General features: G+C 38.5%; 1 long non-coding RNA gene across 27 annotated transcripts; it reads right to left on the bottom strand.

Annotated features, from left to right (window-relative positions):
* LOC107007197 lies at positions 1 to 22,992 on the bottom strand. 27 transcript variants are annotated; one of them, XR_003575656.1, is made up of 4 exons: positions 22,012 to 22,991; positions 19,431 to 19,450; positions 5,362 to 19,347; positions 30 to 5,267 (listed from the first exon to the last, which is right to left on the bottom strand). It is a non-coding gene; the product is annotated as an uncharacterized LOC107007197 (long non-coding RNA). The 27 variants fall into 27 exon arrangements; XR_003575659.1 differs by having other exon boundaries at positions 19,431 to 19,447; XR_003575644.1 differs by having other exon boundaries at positions 5,362 to 5,496; positions 5,590 to 5,643; positions 5,768 to 22,989.
* Between the last annotated feature and the right edge of the window lie 218 nt (positions 22,993 to 23,210).

Below are 23,210 nucleotides of genomic sequence, written 5' to 3'. Positions count from 1 at the left end.
TAACAAACTATCAAATGCAAATAGTACAATATTCCAAATTTTATGCTGCAATTACAAGAGGATAAAAATGAAAACTTTGGTGTCAAAGAAAGCACAAAATTTGTCAACAGAAATATTGTCCATATTAATAAACATTCTTGGGTAAGAAAAATACAAACATGGCGCATTTGATAGCAAATGCTATCATTTTAAAGAATAAAGCATTATCTCAGAACTTCAGTAGCCAAGAACCAGAGAATTGCATCATTGAGGTCTCAAGCAAAGTAGGGAAGCTGAGGCAATGTGATACACGGGCGTTGTGGCCCCTGGCATTGCTCAGCGACAGCACGGGGGGTGGGTGGGCTTGCCTCATTCTTGAAGCTACATTCTCTTCTGTCACCGACTGGCGTCTACACTTCATCCTCAGGTTCAATATAAGCTGGTTTTTCCTTGTACTTGTGTATGCATCCATAGGCAGTTGATGAGTAATGCATAAATTTACTTAGTAACATGCTTTGGGATAGCAGTTCAATTATAGAAGATGTAAAATCAAGATTTAAGCGCAAGATAGGCGTATTAGTTTTAAAGTAGTATGGGATATAATTCATGTCAAGTTTGATGATATTCCAAGGTGTAGTTCAAAGTACTGGCCAAAATGATCTTAAATAAACACAAACAAATTGAAGGTACATTTTTTTCACCTTTTCATGAGGGCGGATTCAATTTACATTCAACCGAAGCCAGCAATCTTTACCATCAGTACCACCAACAATTGAAATGACACCGGTCCGCCACCCAGCAAAGATGAAATGCAACACTGTTCACCTGAAAAGAATGCCAGACGCGACATGAACTGTAGAACGGACTATTAGCTGACATACTCATGTTTAGGTTCAGATAACAGATGCATGTACTCAACCGAGAAGAATTTTTTCTTTAGGGTTTTGGCAGTGGCAGCCGAAGCTGTTGATTCAGTGGTTCCAGAATGATGGTAATCTAAGTCTCTTTTCAGAAAGACCAGGTTAAAAAAGAAAATGAACTATGTTAAGAATGAGGCTCAGATTTTCGCTTATTTAATCCAAAATGGAGGAGGAAGAGCAGAGTTAACACTGCTGCAGTTGCAAGCAACAATTGCCTTACAAGACCTTCCAATTGGACTTGGCCAAGCCAGGCCATGAATCAACTCTCATCTTATTCACATTTTCATTTTCAATATGGAATCTTCACTGCCTTGGAAAACTTGGTGCATTCAGGATCTAAAAAGGCATGAAAGTTTGAGTAGTGTAGATAAATGCAGCAAAAACCAGCTTCAATATCAAACTGTTTAAAGACATTATATGGATCCTAAATATCCACTTCCATTCCCTTTGGACTTGTTTCATATCAGTACCTAACAATCTATGGAAATTGTATAGATGGATACATAGGAAGTTTCATTTCTCAAAGGGGACTCTTCCTATATGTGCTGATAGTACGAAGGATGAAAAAAACAGACTACATATTGTAGAACCAAAACTTTAAACAGAAAAGAGGCTCAGATTTTGAGTGAAAATCAATCAGAAAAGAGGGCTAATTCACCATGGCTGCAAAAAGCAGATACGTTGTGACAGAGCACGTAAGAACCAGCCTCATGAATTCCCCTGCCTTTGCCTAGCCAAGATATGAATCAGCTTAAAAATCTGATTTTCAAACTTCCTGGAGAATATCATCACAGCCTCATCACAATGTTTAGGGTTGAGGATTTGGGTTTTTCTAGAAAAGTTGAGGGGGGAAACGTAATTTTGCTTATTATTAATATTATTATTATCATAACCATGGCAATCATCGTCATCATCAAGAACATTTTGCTGATGAGAGGGCTGTTAAACTATATCTGTCTAACAAAAGCATAGGAAACTTCATTGGCTAAATTGAACTTGAGAGAAAAGAGAATAACCACCCTCAGAAAATCACTACCTTTCTCGAGTTCAATAAAATGCCTCATTTACTGAACACAGAGATATACTTGGAGGCTCAGATTTGCCTTTTGTCATTCAAAAAGCTAAACAATGGACATGGGGGCATGGCTGCAAGCATTAATAGTCCAGTGAGATAATTCCCATATCTCACAAAGCCTTAAAGCTGCCATGCCAATCCCCATCAGTTGAGTGACCTTTTGAGATATTAACCACAGACTTTAGGACTTATATTTTGTTGTACATGAACATGCAAAGAGAAAAGGACAACGCCATGGCTGCAGACACCAGTTTGCAAATGATGCCATACCTGGTCGCCCTGCCAAGATACGGTTCAGGTTTTCTCAATGCAGTAAAGTAGGGTGAATTACAAGAATGGCCTGTAGATGTGCGTGGTCTTTGACCCACTTACTCCATGGGCAGAACTTTCGAATTCAGACTTCGACTTGAAGGTTTTCCATGGGGCAGCGGGGTCAAGACCATCCATTATCAAGGTCATTGGTGTAATTTCCTGTGTAAGAAAGGAATAGGGAGATCACCGGCTAAATTGAACTTCAGAAGGGAGCAAAAAATCCTAGAAAATCTCAACCTTCCTCAAGTTCCCATAAAAAGCCTCATTCTTCCAACACAAATAGAGATTTGGGAGGCTCAGATTCGCCTTTTCTCATACATAAGCTAAACCCCGCTATGGCTGCAAGCTTAAGGATGCTTCGTGAGACACAAACAAAAACAGCTCCACTATCTCACAATACCCCAAAAGAACTGCCACGCCAAGATATAGCACGGCTCAACCATCTCATGAGGACAAAATATCATCACAGCCTCATGTTAAAGGTCTTCGTTGTAGAAATGACATCATTTAGCCACTTTAGGGCGGCTAGACTAAAATATTTTCCTCCATACTAAATACATCCAGAGTAAGATGAATGTGACAATTGAGGCTCAGTTCTTCTATTTATGATCAGGCACAGAAAGTCCTGCCATGCCATGGCTGCAAATATCCCCAAGTTGCATGCAACAAAATCACAGGCATCCAGGTATTTGCCACGCCAAGTTGCCATCGGGTACCCTCAATGCTCGATTAATAGCTCAAGAGGATAAACTGAATCATCACTGCCTCAATAAGGGACTATTTTGGACATTTTCTCATAATATATGTGAGCATGCAGAGATATTTCATCATTTAGGTTCAGAACTCTTCGAGTCCTGGGACATCCAGTTGGACTAGTTGGAAGGCTCAGAACTGCAAAAAATGGGGCAAAGAGAAGGTGACAACGCCATGGCTGCAAAAGAACCAGTCGCATGTGAAAGAGAAGACTCGATCACAAGCATCCAGGTTTGCCATGCCAAGATACGGGTCAATAGTTTCCATGCCCCAAACAGCAGCTCAGATAGGCAAAATATCATCACTGCCTCTTTCAGAAAAAATGGGAACTTTTCCATAAGAGCCAGTTTGAATAACTTCAACAAGAAATATTAATGAAACAAATGAGACCTTCAGATCTGTGAGCATTTCATACCAAAAGTATTTGGTCTAAGCTAGCTCAGAATGATCAGAAAATTGAACAGTATTACTTACATCAACATCATATTGCCACCATTGAAGGCAATGGCAACAAATATTGTTGGTTGTTTCTACTTTTGCAGAGGGTTGTTTGTTTGGTTAAAGGAGAAATCATAGACCAATCAGAAGGGGAAACCACCCTCCAAAGAAATTCCCTTTTTCTCACTGTTGGCCTCATTCTTCACACTGGGCTGAGCTTCCATTACAGTGCAAATCCAGGAATACACCCAATGAATTTGGAACTGTTCTGAAACAGCAATTTCTGCACTTTGTCCACAAACAAAGCTAAAAGGGTTGTTTATTAGAGCAAAGAAAAAATCATTGACATACCAGAGATGGTCTAACACCCTGAAAAAATCCACATTTTTCTCTGACTGCCTCATGTTTTCGAGCTAAAATGAACAGGGATCAGGGTTTCCATCAACTGAGATTCTGGGTTTCGATCCCAGAGTACTCTGAAATGACTCATTGGAAGTTGAGGCTCAGATTTGTGCAAAATGGGGGAAAAGAGAAGCCGACAACGCCATGGCTGCAAAATGAACGGGTTGCCTGATTTGGGTTTGCCCTGCCAAGATACGAGTCGAGTTTTCTCCATGCCCTGATTTTCAGCGCAGAATTAGAAATATCATCACTGCCTCTTTGAGAAAGATGGAACCTTTTCTATACCATTGTGGACAGTTCTCCAGACCAGTAGATTGAAATGGAGAGAGTATGACATTACTACTACTGCTAGAAACAGTACATCAACGGCAACGGATTTATTTATTTATTTATTTTTGGGAAAGTTTCACAAATATACCAATGGAGGGTTGTTGATTTGGTTGAAAGAGAAATCATAGGTCAACCGGAGTGGACAACCACCCTCCAAAAAAAATTCCCTTTTTGATTCCCTGTTGGCCTCATCTTCATACTGGGCTAAGCTTCCCTTACTCTGTAAACTGTAAGTTCCTGCGACTTTGTAAATTTCAGCTATTCTTTAGACAGGGTCCTAAATTACAGGAAATTACAACACCCAATGACCTTGGAAATGGTCTAAAAGCGGCTATTTGTGCACTTCATCCACATACAAAAGCTGAAAGAATTGTTTATTAGAGCAAATAAATCATTGACATACCAGAGATGGTCGACCACCCTGCAAAAAGGCCCATTTTCCTCCGGTTGGCTTGTCCTTTAGAGCTAAAATGAATAAGGTTTCCATCAAATGAACTTCGGGATTTGGATCCCGGAACTCATCGGATGTTGAGGCTCAGATCTGTGTAAAATGGGGCAAAGAAAAGATGACAACACCGTGGCTGTAAATCAACCAGTTATATAATCTGGGTTTGCCCCACAAAGATACGAGTCGATTTTTCTCCTTGCCCAGAATTGACAATATTATCACTCTCTTTCGAAAGCTGGACTCTTTTCCATATCAATAATGAACAGGTTCAAGACAAGTGAATTGGAAGAGAGGGAGTATTACTACTGCTGCTATCAACTAATCATCAATAGAAACATATACCAACGGAGGATTGTTGGTTTGGTTGGTCAGAGAAATCATAGGTCAATTAGAGAGGGCAACCACCCTCAAAGAATTTAGAGAAAACAATAAACAGTACCTAGTACTTCAGAAGAGGGTTGTTAATTTTGTTTATGGGGAAATCATAGGCCAAGCAGAGGTACCCTCAAAGAATTCCCTTTTCTCTCTGTTGGCCTCATTCTTCACACTGGGTTGAACCTCCATTTTTCTATGCTTTTGCAGCTGCTTTGCCAGTAAAAGCAGTAACAGACTGAGAGACAGAAAGAGACATCCAATTATTATTATTATTTATATATATGATATAAGGGCTGTTGATTAGAGCTAAGATAAAATCACTGGTATACCGGAGATGGTCAACCACCCTGAAAAATCCTTTTTAACTCCGATAACCTCCTTTTGAGATAAAATTTTGATGGAGAACAGCATCTAAAAAATGGGGTTCAACAAAAGCTGAAAAATCCAAGTGCGTATCTCAGTTCCTGAAATGATCATCCATTTAAGATAATCACACGCTTGCCATAGACTAAAGGGCTCAGATTTTGCTGTATAAAAACATGCAAAGAGAAAGAGACATTGCCATGGCTGCAGATACACCGGTTTGCAAATGGATGCCTTACTGGGTCGCCCTGCCAACGCAGTGAAGCAGATTATAGTCCAGATAGAAGCACATCATCATCACAGCCCATTTTGTCAGATCAATGAGGTTCCGAACTCTTAAAAAAAGCAGCTACCTTGTTGTGTCATTTTTACCTTGCAGAAGCACAAGCAGAAACAAACATATATATATTTGGAATCTATGGCCAAACGCCTGCATGGTCGTTTTCAGTTTCTTGATCTTTTCTTTTTCTCAGAGGACTCTTTTTTTTTTCTGAATGGAGAAAGAAATCATGGACATAAAGAAATCACCCTTTACAGAAATCCCAGCTCTCTTTGATGTCTCATTCTTCATTCATGGGCTAAACTATGATGAGGGTACTGCAAAAACACACTTATGTTATACAAATATATATAGCACAACACCCAATTCACAAGTTCTTTTGCTCGTGCCATGCCCGACCAAGAGAACATCAGTGAAGGAAAAAGTAATTCTTTTTTTTTTCTTCTGTTTTCTGAAAATCTAATTAGATGTTTTCTACCATAGCGATGGCAGATCATCATCAACAGCAAGACATTATTGGCATAGATGATAAAAGGGTTGTTTATCTATCTCATTGTAACAGAAGTACTGGAAAATTCATAGGCTAAATTGAACTTCAGAGGAAGGGACTAACCACCCTTGGAAAATCTCAACCTTTCTCGAGTTCCATAGAAAAGCCTCATTCCTTGAACACAAACACATATTTGGTTGATTTGACAACTTTATCTAGTGTGAAATCTAGTTTTAAGGGTAAAAAAAGCAAACAACTTTGCTAATGACCTCCATGCTTTTAATATATTATAGATATGTTAAAAGGGCTGTTGATTAGAGCTAAGATAAAATCATTGGCATACCAGAGATGGTCAACCACCCAGAAAAATTACCATTTTACTCCAATTACCTCATTTTTAAGATAAATTTTAATGGACAACTGCATCTGAAAATGGGGTTCAACAAATACTGAAAAACTGAAGTGGGTATCTTAGTTCCCAAGAACGACCATACATTTAAGGCCATCACATGCTTGCCATACACTTTAGGGCTCAGAGTTTGTTGTATATGAACATGCAAAGAGAAATCGACACACGCCATGGCTGCAAGACACTGATTTGCAGATGATGTTGCACCAAGATACGGGTCAGATCTTCTCAATGCAGTGAAGTAGATTATTAGCCCAGGAAGAAGAAAATCATCATCACGGCCCATTTTTAGATCACTCCATATCAATTAAACACCTCATTTAGGTTCTGACTCCTAATAAAACAGCTATCTTGTTGTATCATTTCTACCATGCAGAAGCACAAGCAGAAAAAGGAAAAAGCATATACATATATATTATACACACACACACACATACACGCATATAAATGGAATCTATGGCCAAATGCCTACACAATTGTTGATCTTTTCTTTTTCTCAAAGGGTTGTTGATATTTTATAAATGGAGGAAAAATCATGGACATAACAGATAAAGGGCAACCACCCTTTACAGAAATCCCCTTTTCTCTCTGATGTCTCATTCTTCCTTTCTGGGCTAAACAATGGGTGAGGTTTCTGCTGAACTGATACCATACTGGGTCACTCTGCCAAGACGCAAGTTGGATTTTCTCAAAAGTAGATTATACCTCAGAAAGACGCAAATGATCATCACATCCCATTTTCATCAATCAACATCAGTTGTCTTGTGCCCTTAGCACCATTTAAAAGCAGCTATCTTGTATTTAGAGAGACATAAAAGTGGCTATTTGCAAAAATCAGCTATTGTAGCAGCAGAAGCAAAAGTCTCTCTCTCTCTCTATATATATATACATATATATACATATATATATAGAGAGAGAGAGATAGATAGATAGATAGATAGAGAGAGAGAGAGAGAGAGAGAGAGAGAGAGAGACACACACAGATCTCATAGATCTGCTAAAAGGGGTGTTCATTAGAGCAAAAACAAAATCATAGGCATGCTGTTGATGGTCAACGACCCTGAAAAATCTCTTGTTTTCTCCGATTGCCTCATTTTAAGCTGAACATTTGATAGAGAACTGCATCTGAACGAAAAACTGAAGAACCCAATTGAATTTTCCAGTTCCAGAGAATGGACATCCATTCAATACTTCCCGTGAACTTTTAGGGCTCAGATTTTGCTGTTCTGCAAACATGCAAAAAGAAAGCAACACATGCCTGGCTTCAAGACACCGGTTTGCAAATGGTAGCCATACTGGTTTGCCCCACCAAGGTACTGGTCAGATTTCATAAATGCAGTGAAGTAGGGTATAGCCCATAAAGAAGCAAATCATCATCACTGCCCATTTTCAGATCAAGCAACATGGGTTGTCATTCTATACCTTGTACATACACAGGGACACAAATTCACCCATTTTGCTATTTGGGTTGTTATATTTTTCCTGCAATCCTGCTTCGGCCTATCAGAACAGCCTCTCTACTCCACAATAAAGGTAGGGTAAGGTCTACTACATCCTACCCTCAAGACCTCAAGTGGGAATTCGCTGGGTATGCTGTTGTTGTTTATACATACAGGCTAAGTTGGTCGGACTCTTCACTTTCGGTGTCGCATCCATGTCGACATGACGTAGGTGTGGGTGTAGATTTGGGATCTGTACCCGATCTGGTCAACCGCTTTTCGGTACATTGACCAAATTCGAGGGAGAAATTCTGGAAAGATTCAATGATCTCTACTAATCAAAACAAAAAAGTAAGGTGAAATTGAAGAAATGACATACTTTGTACATATAAATTTCTATTGTCACTCTCTTTCCTTTTATCTCCTTTCAAGATTCTACTCTTGATCAATATTATTCTCATGCTTTCCACATAATATCTCATAATTTAGGTTTAATAACTCTATTTTTAGAAATTTGAATTATTCTTAGCTAAATCCCCACACTTGTATCCATACATGGATCCGTCCGTATCCCCGAATCTTAAAATTTTGATCATAGAGGATCCGACCACTATATCTGCACCCATATGGGACTGCCGCACCTGAGTCCGAGCAACTTAGCATACAGGAACATAAAAATGCTATTTGCAAAAATCAGCTGTAGTAGTAGCAGTAGCAGAAGCAGAAAAAGGAAGAAGCATTATCAATTCAGTTCCCAAAAAAAAAAAAAAGAAGACGCATTTATAGTCCCTTCTTTCATTTTCTTGTTCTGTTATTCTCAAAGAGCTGTTGGTTTTTATGAATGGAGAAGAAATCATGGTTATGGAAGAGAGGGCCAACCACCCTTTACAGAAAATCCTATCTCTCTGATGTCTCATTTTTCCTTTCTGGGATGAACTATGGTTGGGATTCTGCTATAAGCATTATCATCACAACCTCATTTGAAAGACGGAAACTTCCAAGTAGGTGTTTTGGAAAATTTCGAGCAACTTTTGACAAACAACAACCTATCCAGTAAAATCCCACAAACACAAGCTAAAACTAGAGGGATGTTTGGTGTAAGTTTAGAGAAAACAAGAAACAGTACTAGTACTTATGAAAAGGGTTGTTGGTTTTTTTTGCGGGGAAATCATAGGCCAAACCGAGGGGCAACCACCCTCTAAAAGAGTTCCCTTTTCTCTGTTGGCCTCATTCTAAACAGTGGGCTGAACCTCCAACATTGATTATTTTATTTTATTTTTTTTTGAAAAAACTGGGCTAGGAGAAGCGGAAAGGGGGAGGGGATTACAAGGTGGAGAATTGAACCCTCACCAACAGGTGAAAGTCCAGGTAGTCATAAGCCAACCAACCTACTAAGCTACTAATTCCCCTAGAATACTCTGATTTATAAGAGACAATTTAACCAGATACCCTGTAAGTCCACTAACTGTCCCTTTTCAATGCTTTTGCTGCTGCTTTATCTGAAAAAAGAGACACACTCTCACACATACACATATGAATGTTTTAGTCTTAACACTTTAGGGCTCAGATTTTGCTGTTCTACAAACATGCAAAGAGAAAGCGACATCGCCATGGCTGCAGATACCGGTTTGCGGATGATGCCATACCGGGTCGCCCTGCCAAGTTACGGATCGGATCTTCTCAATGCAGTGAAGTAGATATATCCCAGAAAGAATCAAATCATCATCCCAGCCCATTTTTTCAGATCAATCAACATTCTTGTAAATCACCAATTAAAAGCAGCTACCTTGTTTTTTCATTGCATGCATATATATATATATATATAATTAAAAAAAAGTCAACATTCTTGTTCTTTTTTTCTTCTGAAAGGGCTGTTGGTTTTTTATGAATGGAGAAGAAATCATGGACATGGCAGAGAAGGGGCAACCACCCTTTACAAAAAATACCATCACTCTGATGTCTCATTCTTCCTTTCTGGGCTAAACTGTGAGAATTCTGCCATAAGCATTATCATCATAGCCACTTCTGAAAGATGGGAACTTTTCCACAAGTAGGCGTTTGGACAATTCCAGTAGTTTTAACAAACATAAGATAAGATCAGAGTATGTTTGCTGACCTCGGAGAAACAAGAAAACAGTACTAGTATATCAGAGGGTTGTTGATTTGGTTGAAGGAGAAATCATAGGCCAATCAGAGAGGGCAACCACCCTCCAGGATTCCCTTCTCTTTCTGTCGGCCTCATTCTTCATAGTGGAGGGGTGTATTTGGCCCTTTTCCGTTCTTCATACTGGGTTAACTCCATGTTTCTATGATTTTGCTGCTGCTTTGCCTTGAAAAGACGGCACGCAAGAGCAAAGTAGTCACAGATACAGATACAAAAGGGTTGTTGACTGGAGCTAAGAATAAAATCATTGGCATACTGGAGATGGTCAACCACCCTGAAACTCTTTTTTTTCCGATTGCCTCATTTTTTAGCCAAAACATTTAGGGCTCAGATTTTGCTGTATATGAATATGCAAAGAGAAGCAACACATGCCATGGCTGCAAGACACAGCTTTGCATATGGATGCCATACCATGTCGCCACGCCAAAGATACGGATTGGATTTTCTCAACGCAATAAAGTAGATTATAGTTCAGAAAGAAGTTACCCATCATCACAGGTTTTTTCCAGTTTTTGCACGGATTGCTCCTATTTCAGATTAACCAACATCAATAGAACATCTCATTAAGGTTTAGTACTATTACAAAAAACAGCTAGCTTTGTATTTACAGGGACATAAAAGTGGATATTTGCAAATATCAGCTATAGTATATACAGAAGCAGAAAAAGGAAGACCATATAGTCCATTAACATAAGCTAAAATTAGAAGGATGTTTGGTCTGAACTTAGAGAAAACAAGAAACCAGTACTAGTACTTCCGAAAGAGGGTTGTTGATTTTTTTATGGGGAAATCATAGGCCAAACAGAGCGGGCAACCACCCTCCAAGAATTCCCTTTTCTCTCTGCCGGACTCATTCTTAATATTGAGGCTGAACCTCCACTTTTCTATAGAACACTCTTATTTATAGAGATAATTTAACCAGAAACCCTGCAAGTCTACTTAACTGTCCCTTCTCTATGCTTGTGCTGCTGCTTTATCTGAAAATGCAGTCATACAGAAGCAAAGTAGTCACAGATAGACAGAAACAGACATAAATTAAACACATACATGGATAATGCATAAACACACCCAAACTTGGTCTTGACTGGCAAGTAAGCACTCCAACTTTGAGAGTGCACATCTAGACACCTCAACTTGATCTCAAATGGCAACTAAACACTCCCACTCATCCCCATCGTGTCTCGTGTGTGCACGTAACACAAAAACTCTAGAGGTGTCTAGATGATCATCTTGTAAGTTGGAGCGTTCAACTGACACAACAGAGGTGTCTAGACCTCATACATATGCTAAAAAGGCTGTTGGTTAGAGCTAAGTAAAATCACTGGCATACCGGAGATGGCCAACCACCCTAAAAAATCCTTGTTTACTCCGATTACCTCATTTTTGAGCTAAAAATTTGATAGAGCACTGCCTCTGAAAGGGGTGTTCGAGAAAAACTGAAAAAACGCAATTGGGTATCTCAGTTCCCAAAGAACAACCATCAAATGGATGCTGTACACATTAGGACTCAGATGTTGCTGTTCTACGAACATGCAAAGAGAAATCGACATGGCCATGGCTGCAGATACACTGGTTAGCGTATTGATGCCTTACCAGGTCGCCCCGCCAAGAACCAGTCACATCTTCTCAACACGATGAAGTAGATTGTTAGCCAGAAAGAAGCAAATCTTCATCACAGCCCATTTTTAGGTTCCGAAGTCTTGTAAAAGCAGCTATCTTTGTTGGGTCATATGCACAAAAATATTGGAATTCTATGGCCAAATGTGTAGATAATTCTTGATTGCTTAAAATCAAAGGGCTGTTGGTTTCTTAAATAAATGGAGAAGAAAGAAATCATTGACATAGCAAAGAGAGAGGGCAACCACCCTTTACAGAAAATCCCATTTTTTACTTCTGACGTCTCATTCTTCCTTTCTTGGCTAAAGAATGGTTGAAGATTTCAGCTAAACACTACAATATTATATCCCAATTCCCAAGTTCGCTATGACCGACCAAGGTAATACTAGGGAATGAAAAAGTAGTTCTTTATCATTTATGAAAATCTTAAGAAATATACTATACCACGGAAGGTTATTGTGGGTTTGAATTATCAAGGGAACATATTAGGACATTATTGTTTTAGTACGCAAAGATGGTCATGAAGTTCTCATATATTGCAAACTTTTTTTTATCATAACAGCTTGTTTGTATGGTTGTTATTTATTGTATTGTGATATTAGTTTCGCTGCAATGTTTGTTTCGATTGTTATTTAAATTTCATTGTATCATATCGCTTCATCATTAGGTAACGCTGAAAAGTCTCATTTTGTGTGATCGCGTCGAACAAGCCATTTGACCTTTTGTCTTGATTCAGAATCGATAAAAACAGGATATAAAGGCACACTATTCTTGATCTTTTAAGAAAAATTCTAAAGAACATCCAGCCTATGCTCATACTGTATCACAAGCTATTCCAAGAATTTTAGAAAGCTCAACTCTATGCTGACTTTAAATCTCAGTTTCAACTAACATGAGAGATAACCAACAAAATCTTAGTTTTTAAACATCATACAACTGCTTGAAATTTCTGTGATGCCAAAATTCAAATTTGAACAGGTCAATCAGCTGCTGGATATTTTATACTGACCAGTTTAATCATTTACCTGCAGGTGTTGGAGAAAACAGGCCTCTCTTGAACTGCTGCATATACACATCGATGAGTGTAAGAGAATGAAAGAGCACCAACATCAAATTTGTATCGACACAATCTGAAGTTCCACGAGTTGAACAGACTTGAAAGTCAAAGCAAGGTTCCAAGTACTGCTTTATTGGGATAAAAAATACCAAAAGAAAATGAAATTAGATAAAAGAACACAGAAAAAAGTTAGAATTTGGCTCGAATCAACGACAGATGATCCTGGGTAATTGGAGACGCCATAACTCTCTCCAACCCTTAACAAACTAGTGGCTACTCAAAATAAAGAACCTGAAATTCAAAATAATAGACCAAAGAACCACACACTATATGTAGTTTAAAGTTATTTAAAGAAAAACTAGTAAAAAAAAATTGCAAATAAACCAAGTTGGGGATGAGGCCAGATTTTCGACTATTAATCAAAGGAAATAGTAGAGTTAACATGTTGTGGTTGCAATCACCCGCTGCCTTACAACGAAGACCTTCTGATTAGACTCACCAACCCAGGCCTTGAATCAACTCTAATAATTTTCACTTCTCATTATGCTTAAACTTCACTGCCTCTGAAACTTGGAATTTCAAGATTTAAATAAGGCAAGAAAGCTTGGACTTGTGTAGATAATTTCACCAACTAGCTTCAGTATCAATATTCACCTCCATATCTTTCAAACTTGTTTCATATCAATACCTAATAGTTTCACTCCTGGAAAATGTGTAGTTAAAAAACAGTTTTCTTTTGAAACTGGGATTCGTCTAGATATTACGTAAAAGTAGAAACAAGAACATGAATATAAGAAGGAACTCAAAATTTGGACCAAACGAGCTGGGATCAAATTCTGTTTAGAATCATCCCAAACCAATATCATACAACATAATGATAAAGAGAAGTAAAGAACGAAAGAAACAGACCAAATATTGTAGAACTAAACTTAAGCCCAGACAAGAGGCTTACATCTGATCTATCAGAAAGAGTCTATTCCACCATGGCTGCAAAAAGCAGAGGCCTTTTGTGAGAGCACATACAACCTCACAAATTCCTTGCCTTTGCCTAGCCAAGATATGAATCAGCTCAAACATCTGAATTGTAATCTTCCTTCCTGGAGAATAATATCATAGCCTCATTCACAAAGTTTAGGGTTTAGGATTCGGGTTTACCCATACAAGTTTTTTTTTTTGTGTGTGTGTGTGTGAGATACAGACAATATACATGTGCATCATGTACATAACGAGGCTCAGATGTCAATTTAATAATCACCATTGAGTCCACCAGAAACTGACATGGCTGCTACCTCTCCTGGTAACCCCGCCAAGATACCGGTTGGATTGTGACCATGCCCTATATATCAGCCCAGTATTAGCAATATCACTACTAATAACAAGCAATCATCACAGCCCCATCATTAAATATTCCTTTAATTTGTTATATGGTTCTGCTGTTGCCTTGTTAACATAAAACAGAGCAAAAATGATCAATTCTCGGTCCTACTGGTGTAATGGTAAAATAGTACCCTGCTAAAGTACAGAGCGGGGTTCAGTTGCAGCTGGTGCATTCTGTTTGGGTTTGCAGATGGTTGTCGTTAAACTATTAGGGCTCAGATTTTGCTTTTCTATGAACATGAAAGAGAAAGCGACCACGCCATGACGGCAGACACGTTAACAGATGATGCTATACCAGGTCTCCCTGCCAAGATACGGGTAAGATTTACTCCACACAGTAAAGTAGCTATCCCAGAAAGAAGCAATCATCATCACAGCCTGTATTCAGATTTCAGGTGATTTGTGAAGATCCCTTCACTCGTTATCCTCATTGCTAACTAAATACTGATTTCATCCAGAAGAAAAGTGTTTTCAATCATACAAAGACACTGTAAGGATCCATGGCATATTGGCAGCGCGTCAGACTCCAGAGTCCAGACCAGAAGGTTGTACTGTGTGTTCGGTGGACATTCAGTTCAAATTCCCAATCCATTAGAGTTCCAACCATAGACAAGCTAAGAGAGAATTTGAGGCTCAGATCTGTTGAGGAAAATAAGACGAGAAAAATGAAGAATTGTCATGGCTGCAAACACCGGTTGCATGACACAAATTCACTTGTCACAGGGTTCCCCAGCCAAGATACACGTGTATGTGTTTTCTTTTTCAATCCATATGCTCAGAGAAATAAGGAATTCACTGCCATGGCTGCAATTTCAGTAACATTTGGATTGCCAAGCCAAGATACAGTTATATTAGATCCATAGGTAACTTAAATATTTCTCATCAGAGCCTCCATGCTGACAGGTGAAGTGGGATTAGCAACTAAGAAGCAGCCGAAGACGGCAACAATGACATCCACATGAACATGCATACTAATTTGGTCTCAATTTCATCTCCATTTTACATCTCACAATTGGAACCTCCATTTCACAAGCATACCTTTCTCTTCCTTATATGCTAATGCCAATGGAAACAAACAAATTTCTTATTAAAAAAAACCCAGTAATAGCAATCTATATTTTTCTTATAGCAATAGAGATCAGGTTGAACAAGAAGCTAATGTGAACTTAAAGCAGCTCAGGCACTGAATTCTAGTCTAACATCTAGTTCATCATGTCTTTCACTTCCTATAGACAAAATGAACAGGAAAAAAAAAATGAAACTACAACAAACAAACAACGACATACCCATAGTGTAACAAGTGTGGCCTGGGACAGGGAGGGTGGAGTGTACGCAGACCTTACCCCTAACTTGTGTAGGTAGACAAGTTGTTTCTGATAGACCCTTGACATTATAGAACCGTATAATATGCAATAATTTGAAAATCAGTTCCAGAAAAAATATGGCTCTTATAGTGAAAACTGAAATGTTATCACATAGAACAGATGTTATAAAGATGTCTGAGCAAAACCTTATTGTATTTCAAACTCAAAGCACAAGAGGTCCCCAGTTCAGAAATTTGAGGCTTAGATACTGTTGGTCGAACAAAGAGAAGGCTACATCGCCATGGCGGCTAAAACACCAGTTGCATGCAAAAGAGAGAACCTCAGTTGCAGGCCATCCTGGAATTTGCCAAGCCAAGATACAGGTCGAACTGTCCTCAATGCCAGATTTTGTTCAGAAAAACATTGTCATTATCACAGCCTCTTTTGCACGGATTCTCCAAAAGTAGAAATCAGAAACACACCCACACTGAGATCTACAGCTGAAGCTGTAGATTGAAGAAAATCCATGCATATGTTTCAATTGTCATAGCTGCTGACTGATGTTTGTCTCAGTATTGCATGAACAAGGGCTGTTGGTTTAGTTGCTAAAAGGAAAATCATTGGCACAACAGAGAGGGGCAACCACCCTTAACAAAAAATCCCTTCTCTCAATTAACCTCCATTTCTCTTTTTGAACTCGCTGGAAAATTTCCCAACTTTCTTCTTCTCAGAGGGCCACCTTAGCATTTTCCTTCATACAAAGACACCATTTTAGCATAACAATACGATACAATACAATAGGCAACAACCATCCAAACAAGCAGAAAAAGAGTAAAATTGAGGCTCAGATCGGTTGTTGAGACAAGAAAATGAAGACATCCCCATGGCTGCAACCAACAGTTGCATGACAGAAAGTGGGTCGCCATCCGGGTTGCCACACCAAGATACGGATCTCTTAATTTGTCTTGCCCCAATCCCAAAGAAGAAAGTATCATCACAGCCTCGGAATCCCCCCCCCCCCAACTTCATGAGAAAAAATCAGTTCAACTCCATAAGACAAAGGACCATTTGAGTCAAAACTTGGGTGTCAACAATAATTCCCTAATATATAAAAGGTTGCTTGGTTTTTCTTTTTCATATGAGAAATCAAAGAAGTTACAGAGTGGGGCAACCACCCTTCAGAAACTCCTCTCTGCAAACCTGCTCTCTTTGGTTATTGTCTATAAAATCATGGGCTTATATATCAAGAAGATGAAGTACTCATCTTTCTGTGATACATCATTCTTTTGATTTGTAGTTGGAGCAAACTTTAATGTATTTCAAAGCACAAGAGGTCTCCAGTTCGATTCTGAGAAACTTGAGGCTCAGACAATGCATTTGGAAAAAGAGAAGCAACCACACGACGGCTGCAAAATCACCAGTTGCATTCAAGAGAGAGAGCCTCAGTTGAAGGCCAACCTGCAATTTGCCAAGCCAAGATATGGGTCAAACTGTCCTCAATGCCCAATTTTGGTAGCCCAGAGAGTAAAACATTGTCATCATCACAGCCTCTGTTGCACAATTACTCAAAAAGGAGGAAGAAAATACACACACACAAACTGAGATCTACGGCTTAAGTTGTAGATTCAAGAAACTGCACAGCCCATGCATATGTTTCAATAATCATAGTTGTTGATTAATGTTTGTCTAAGGAACAAGGGTTGTTGGTTTAGTTGCTAAACATAAAATCATTGCTATAACAGAGAGGGGACAACCACCCTTAACGAAAAAATTATAGTTTTCACCAGAAAATTTCACAACTTTCTTCTTCTCAGAGGGATACATTAGTAATAAACACTGATGAAATTCTTCATGAAACAAACATTTTCCTTCATACCAAAGACACCCTTAATAAAAATACAATACTTTAGTAACAACCATCCAAACAAGAGCACTGAAGTTGACATCAGTTGATAAAACAAGAGAATGAAGACATCGCCATGGCTGCAGACCTCGGGTTGTGTTCCGGGTTGCCCCGCCAAGATACGGGTCTCTTAGTTTCTCTTGTGTCAAGTATCGTTGAAGCCTCATAATTCTCTTTCTCTCTCTCTCTTCTTTGAGAGAAAAATTTAGTTCAACTCCACAACATATTAGACTATTTGATTCAAAAATCTCAACAGGGTCCGGATAATTTTTCCCCGGGAATTAAGAAGTTTGATTTTTATATTATTTTCTTTTCATATGAGAAATCACTAGAATTGCAGAGAGGGGCAACCACCTTCGAAAAAAACCTCCTAACATGAACAACTCATTTCCTAACCAACGACCATACAACCCCTTAAAGAGAATGCGACCACACCATCACCATGGCTGCAAAATCACCAGCGGCGCAAAAGAGAGAACCTCAGTTGCAGGCCATCCTTGGGATTTTCCAGGTCAAGATACAGCTCCGATTGTACTCAATGCCCCATTTTGTTAACCCAGAAAGTGCTATTATTATATCACTACCTCAAACAAGTTCATCAGTGCAAATTCCTTAAGAATACACACTCTGAGATGTATGGATCATCTTCTGCTTCTGAGTATTGCATCAACACGGGCTGTTGGTGTGATAGCTACAGAAAATCATTGGCACAACAGAGAGAGGCAACCACCCTTAGAAGAAATTGACCTCATTTCTCCTTCTGGCCGACCTTTTTTATTAAACTATAACATGAAACAATATGAAAATAATATTTTTTCATGGATATTTCCATCCAGAAATATTATGTCCCATGAGTCACTTGAATTTTCTTTAGATGATGACATATTATGTTATTATTTGTTTACTTCTTGCATTTCGATATTTACAGTAAATTACATTCACTTCTTTAGTTTCACTTACTAATGCTTCTTGTTTTAGACAATGAGCAATTAATATTTATCAGAATTTTATTTTATTTTTTTGATGAAGTAAGAAGAATGCCATTAACAAAGCATCAAGCAGACGCAGAGATTACAAACGAAAGAAAATATCAGCTCCAAAAAAGGAAAGAATTAGAATTTGATTTGAAAACAAAAGAAGCTATATGTCCTGCCCAATAAATGATCATCTAAAACTAGTTTATAAATGTAAGATATAACACAAATTAATGGAGTCAATCAAGAGCATATATAGGGAAAAAAAATATAAGATGCCTACCTTTTACTTTTCACTGTTGGTGAATATGCACATGAACATTCAAGCAAAACCCTAATCACTTTAGCAGCCTACAAGCACATCCAATATCTGTAACAACAACCATAACATCCGTATACGCAGAACTTATCCCTATTCTATTATTAATATTTCTGTGTGATAAAAGGTTGTTCTCAATAGATTCTCCGCCCCTAAGTTGCTCGGACTCTTCACTTTTGGTGCCGCACCCGTGTCGATATGAAATGGGAGTGCGTTTGGGATCCATGTCCGATTTGGTCAACCGATTATGGGTACTTTGACCAAAATCGATGGGGAAAGTCGGGACAGTTTTAGTAATTTTCTGTACTCAATACAAAAGTTAAGGTGAAATTGAAGAAAATTGAATACCTTTCATAGACATTTCTATGTCACTCCATCTCCTTTCATCTGCTTCCGGGATTCTCCTCAAGCTTTCCACATAATATCTCATAATTTAGGTTTTATAACTCTACTTTTAGATATTTTAATTACTTTTACGCGAATCCCCGCACCCGTGTCCATCCATGGATCTATATCCCCGAATCTTAAAAACTAGATCCGGATCCATATTGGACATCCGCACCCATATTGGACATCCACACCCGTCTTAAACACCCGCATAGGAGTCCGAGCAACTTAGCTGGGCCCAAGAAAAAATTAATAATTACAATAATTATAATCAAATCAAAGAATAGCCTAACAATAAATTACCAAAAGCCTTACTTGTTTGAGATGGTCAGCTGCTGCAAGAACAAAACAAAAAAAATCAATTAGATTTGACCTATACTAAAATTGGAACCCTAATGCATGGAACCACGGACTTGTAATACCTTGAAACTTTAAAATCCTAAAAATATTGTGCCTAGTAAATACAGAAGTTTCACAACCACACACAGCCAGTCAACCACCTATTCCCTTAATATCTGAAGGACCTTCATGGTTCTCCCTGAGATCATGGGCTTATATCTAAGAAGCAAATACAGTATCCATCTTTTTGTGATAGTGTGCAACATAAAATTGCACAATTTTCCCTTTAGCAACTGAACTTATGCCTAGTGAGGCAGAACTCAGAAGTTCTTTTAAACTGAAGTCATCTTAGCAAAACTTGTGGGATAAAATGACAACAAAATATAAACTTGCCCTGCCAAAAAAGTTTTTTGGATACGACGGGCATAAATTAAAGACCAGCACAATATAAGGGAAAAGTGCAAATGACCCAGTGTACAACTACAAACGCAAAGCGGCCTTTCATTCCCTTGTTTCTTCGTGGCACACACCCCTCCCACAAGCAGCCCCCGGCATTATTCTAATTGGAGCAAACTTAAATGTCAACACAAGAAGTCCACAGTTCAATTTTCAGAAATTTGAGGCTCAGATACTGCAGTTTTGACTGGACAAAGAGAAGGCAACCACGCCATGGCTGCAAAAGCACCAGAGTTGCATGCAAAAGAGTGAGCCTCAGTTGCAGGCCATCCTGGGATTTGCCAAGCCAAGATACGGGTAGGACTGTCCTCAATGCCCAATTTTGTTAGCCCAAAACGTAAAACATTGTCATCATCACAGCCTCTTTTGCACAATAACTTCAAAATGGGAAAGGCAACACACCTACACACTGAGATCTACGGCTAAGCTGTTGTTTGTCTAAGTATTTCATTAACAAGGGCTGTTGCTATAGTTGTTAAAAAGAAAATCATTGGCACAACAGAGAGGGGCAACCGCCCTTAACAAAAATCCCTTCTCTCCATTCCTCATTTTTCTTCTTGGGCTAACTTTCTTAGGAAAATTCCCGGACTTTCTTCTTTTCAGAGGCTACATTGGAAACCAATTACTGATGAAATTCATCATATAAACATTTTCCTTTGTACCAAACACACCCTTTTAGAATAACAATACAACACAAAAGGTAACCATCCAAACAAGCTACAAGAGTAGAATTGAAGCTCAATTTGTTGTTAAAACAAGAGAATCAAGACATTGCCATTGCTGCAAACCTCGGGTTGCATTCGGGGTAGGCCCACCAAGATACGGTCTCTTAACTTCTCATGTCAGGTATCATTGAAGTCTAAAAATCCATCTCTATCTCTTCTTTGTGAGATGAATTTAATTCAACTCCATAACATAAACGACCATTTGATTCAAAAATCTCAACAGGGTGTGGATAATTATTCCCTGAGATTTGAAGGGTTGTTTGATTTATTTATTTTTTCATTCTCTTTTCATATGAGAAATTACTGGAGTTGCAGATAGGGGCAACCACCCTTCAAAAAAGACCTCCTAACATGAACAACTCCTTTCCTAACCAGCAACCAAACGATCCCTTTATGAGAATGTCACCATGCCATGGCCGCAAAATCACCGGTTGCATGCAACGGAAAGAGCCTCAGTTGCTGGCATCCTGGGATTTTCCAGGCTAAGGTACAGGCTGGATTGTCTTCAATGCCTCATTTTGTTAGCTCAGAAAGTGCTATTATTATCATATATGGATCATATTCTGCTTCTGAATATTGCATGAAGAAGAGCTATTGGTTTAGTAGCCACAGAAAATCATTGGCACAACAGAGAGGGGCAACCACCCTTAGAAGAAATCCCTTCTCCCTATTAACCTCATTTCATTTTCTGGTTGACTTCATTTAGGACTCTTGGCTGTCACCTGAAAATTTCGCAACTTTTCTCTCCTCATAGGGATACAATGGTAACCAAGTGCTGATTTGATCACGAAAAATGTTCTCCATCATACCAAAGACGCCCTAAGAGTAAGGTTGAGGATCAGATCTGTTAATAAGACAAGAGAGTGAAGGCGACACCATGGCTGCAAACACTGTTGGCCTGACATAAAATCATAGCCATTCAGATTGCCCCGCCAAGATACAGTCCCTTTAGTTTCGTGCCCTATTGAGTTGCTCAAAAGAAAAAGGAACGAGACTATCATCATAGCATATTCTCTATCTATATATCTATCTATCGACAACATTCACTGAAAACGCCAAGTGCTTTTGGTTTAAATGCAGACTTAGTGGGCTCTCTTCCGCTAAAGTCTCCCTGATTTCATGGGCTTATATCTAAGAAGTAGATAAAGTACCCATCTTTGTGATAGTATACAACATGAAATTGCATATCTTTCCCTTTAGCAACCGAACTTATGCCCCACTTGCGGGATATTATGATATGGACTCATGTAAGTGCAAAACCAGTGGGATCTTATGATATGCAAATATAAACTAGGCACAAAATAAAGACAAAAGTGCAAATGACCCAGTGTGCAACTATACATTATTCTAATTGGAGCAAACTTAAATGTAAGCACCTGAGCTTCCCAGTTCAATTTTCAGAAATTTGCAGCTCAGATAATATATTTTTGCTCAGAGAAAGAGAAGGTAACCCCGCCATGGCTGCAAAACACCAGTTGCATGCAAAAGACTGAGCTTCAGTTACAGGCCATACTGGGATTTGCCAAGCCAAGATACGGGGTCGGACTATCTTCAATGCCCAATTTTGCTAGCACAGACAATTAAACATTGTCATGATCACAGACCGTTTTGTACAATTCAATCTGTCACCAAAAACAAAACGAAGACTTATTTGACACCTTTCTTTTAATTTTCTCCACACACTGAACTATTGTGTGTTTGAGTATTCATTAACAAGGGTTGTTGCTTTAATTGCTACAAAAGAAAATCATGGGCACAATAGAGAGGAGCAACCACCCTTGACAAAAAAAAATCCTCTCTCTCTATTAACCTCATGATTCCATATTGCATGTTCAAACAGGCCCTTAGTTCAAATTGATGAAACTCATCACAAAGATGACATTTTTCTTCATACAAAACACACCCTTTTAGAATAACAATACAATCAAAGCTACAAGAGTAAAATTGAAGCTCAGATCTGTTGATAAAAACAAGAGAAATAAAGACAATCACCATGGCTGCTAACCTCGGGTTGCGTTCCGGGTCGCCCCGCCAATATATGGGTCTCTTAATTTCTCTTGCAAGTATCAAATTACAGCCTCAAAATTCTCTCTTTCTCTCTCTGTCTCTTCGTTGAGAGATGAATTTAGCTCAACTACATACATTAAGGACCATTTTAGTCTATAACTTCAAGGGTTGTTTGAGTTTTTTTTCCATTTTTTTCATCAGAAATGCAGCGAAAGGTAAACCACCCTTAGAAAAATTCCTCTTCTCTGCAATCTTCTTCTCATCTTTCTGAGCTTAAGCTTTCAGCTTCTGGTTCATCAATGGACGTTCATCAGTATCTTAAAAGCAGCCATGTTTCTAATTTGCCCTCATGTGAATACTTATTTACGGTTTGTTTTTGCGATTGTTTAGCCTCGTGTGTGTCGAAATGGAAGGGTATTTTGGTCTAAAATACAATTTGATTTATAATTTTTTTTAATGAAAATATGAACATCAACTTAATCTTTTAACATTAAAATTACTTTCTTTTTCTTCTAAAAAGATCTCTATTTTTATTTACAATTAACCATATATAATATAATAAATAGCA

The sequence above is a fragment of the Solanum pennellii genome, chromosome 12 (assembly GCF_001406875.1).
Source record: "Solanum pennellii chromosome 12, SPENNV200".
NCBI lineage: Eukaryota > Viridiplantae > Streptophyta > Magnoliopsida > Solanales > Solanaceae > Solanum > Solanum pennellii.
Note: the sequence above shows the minus strand (reverse complement) of the source record. Positions and strands in the feature narration are given on the sequence as shown.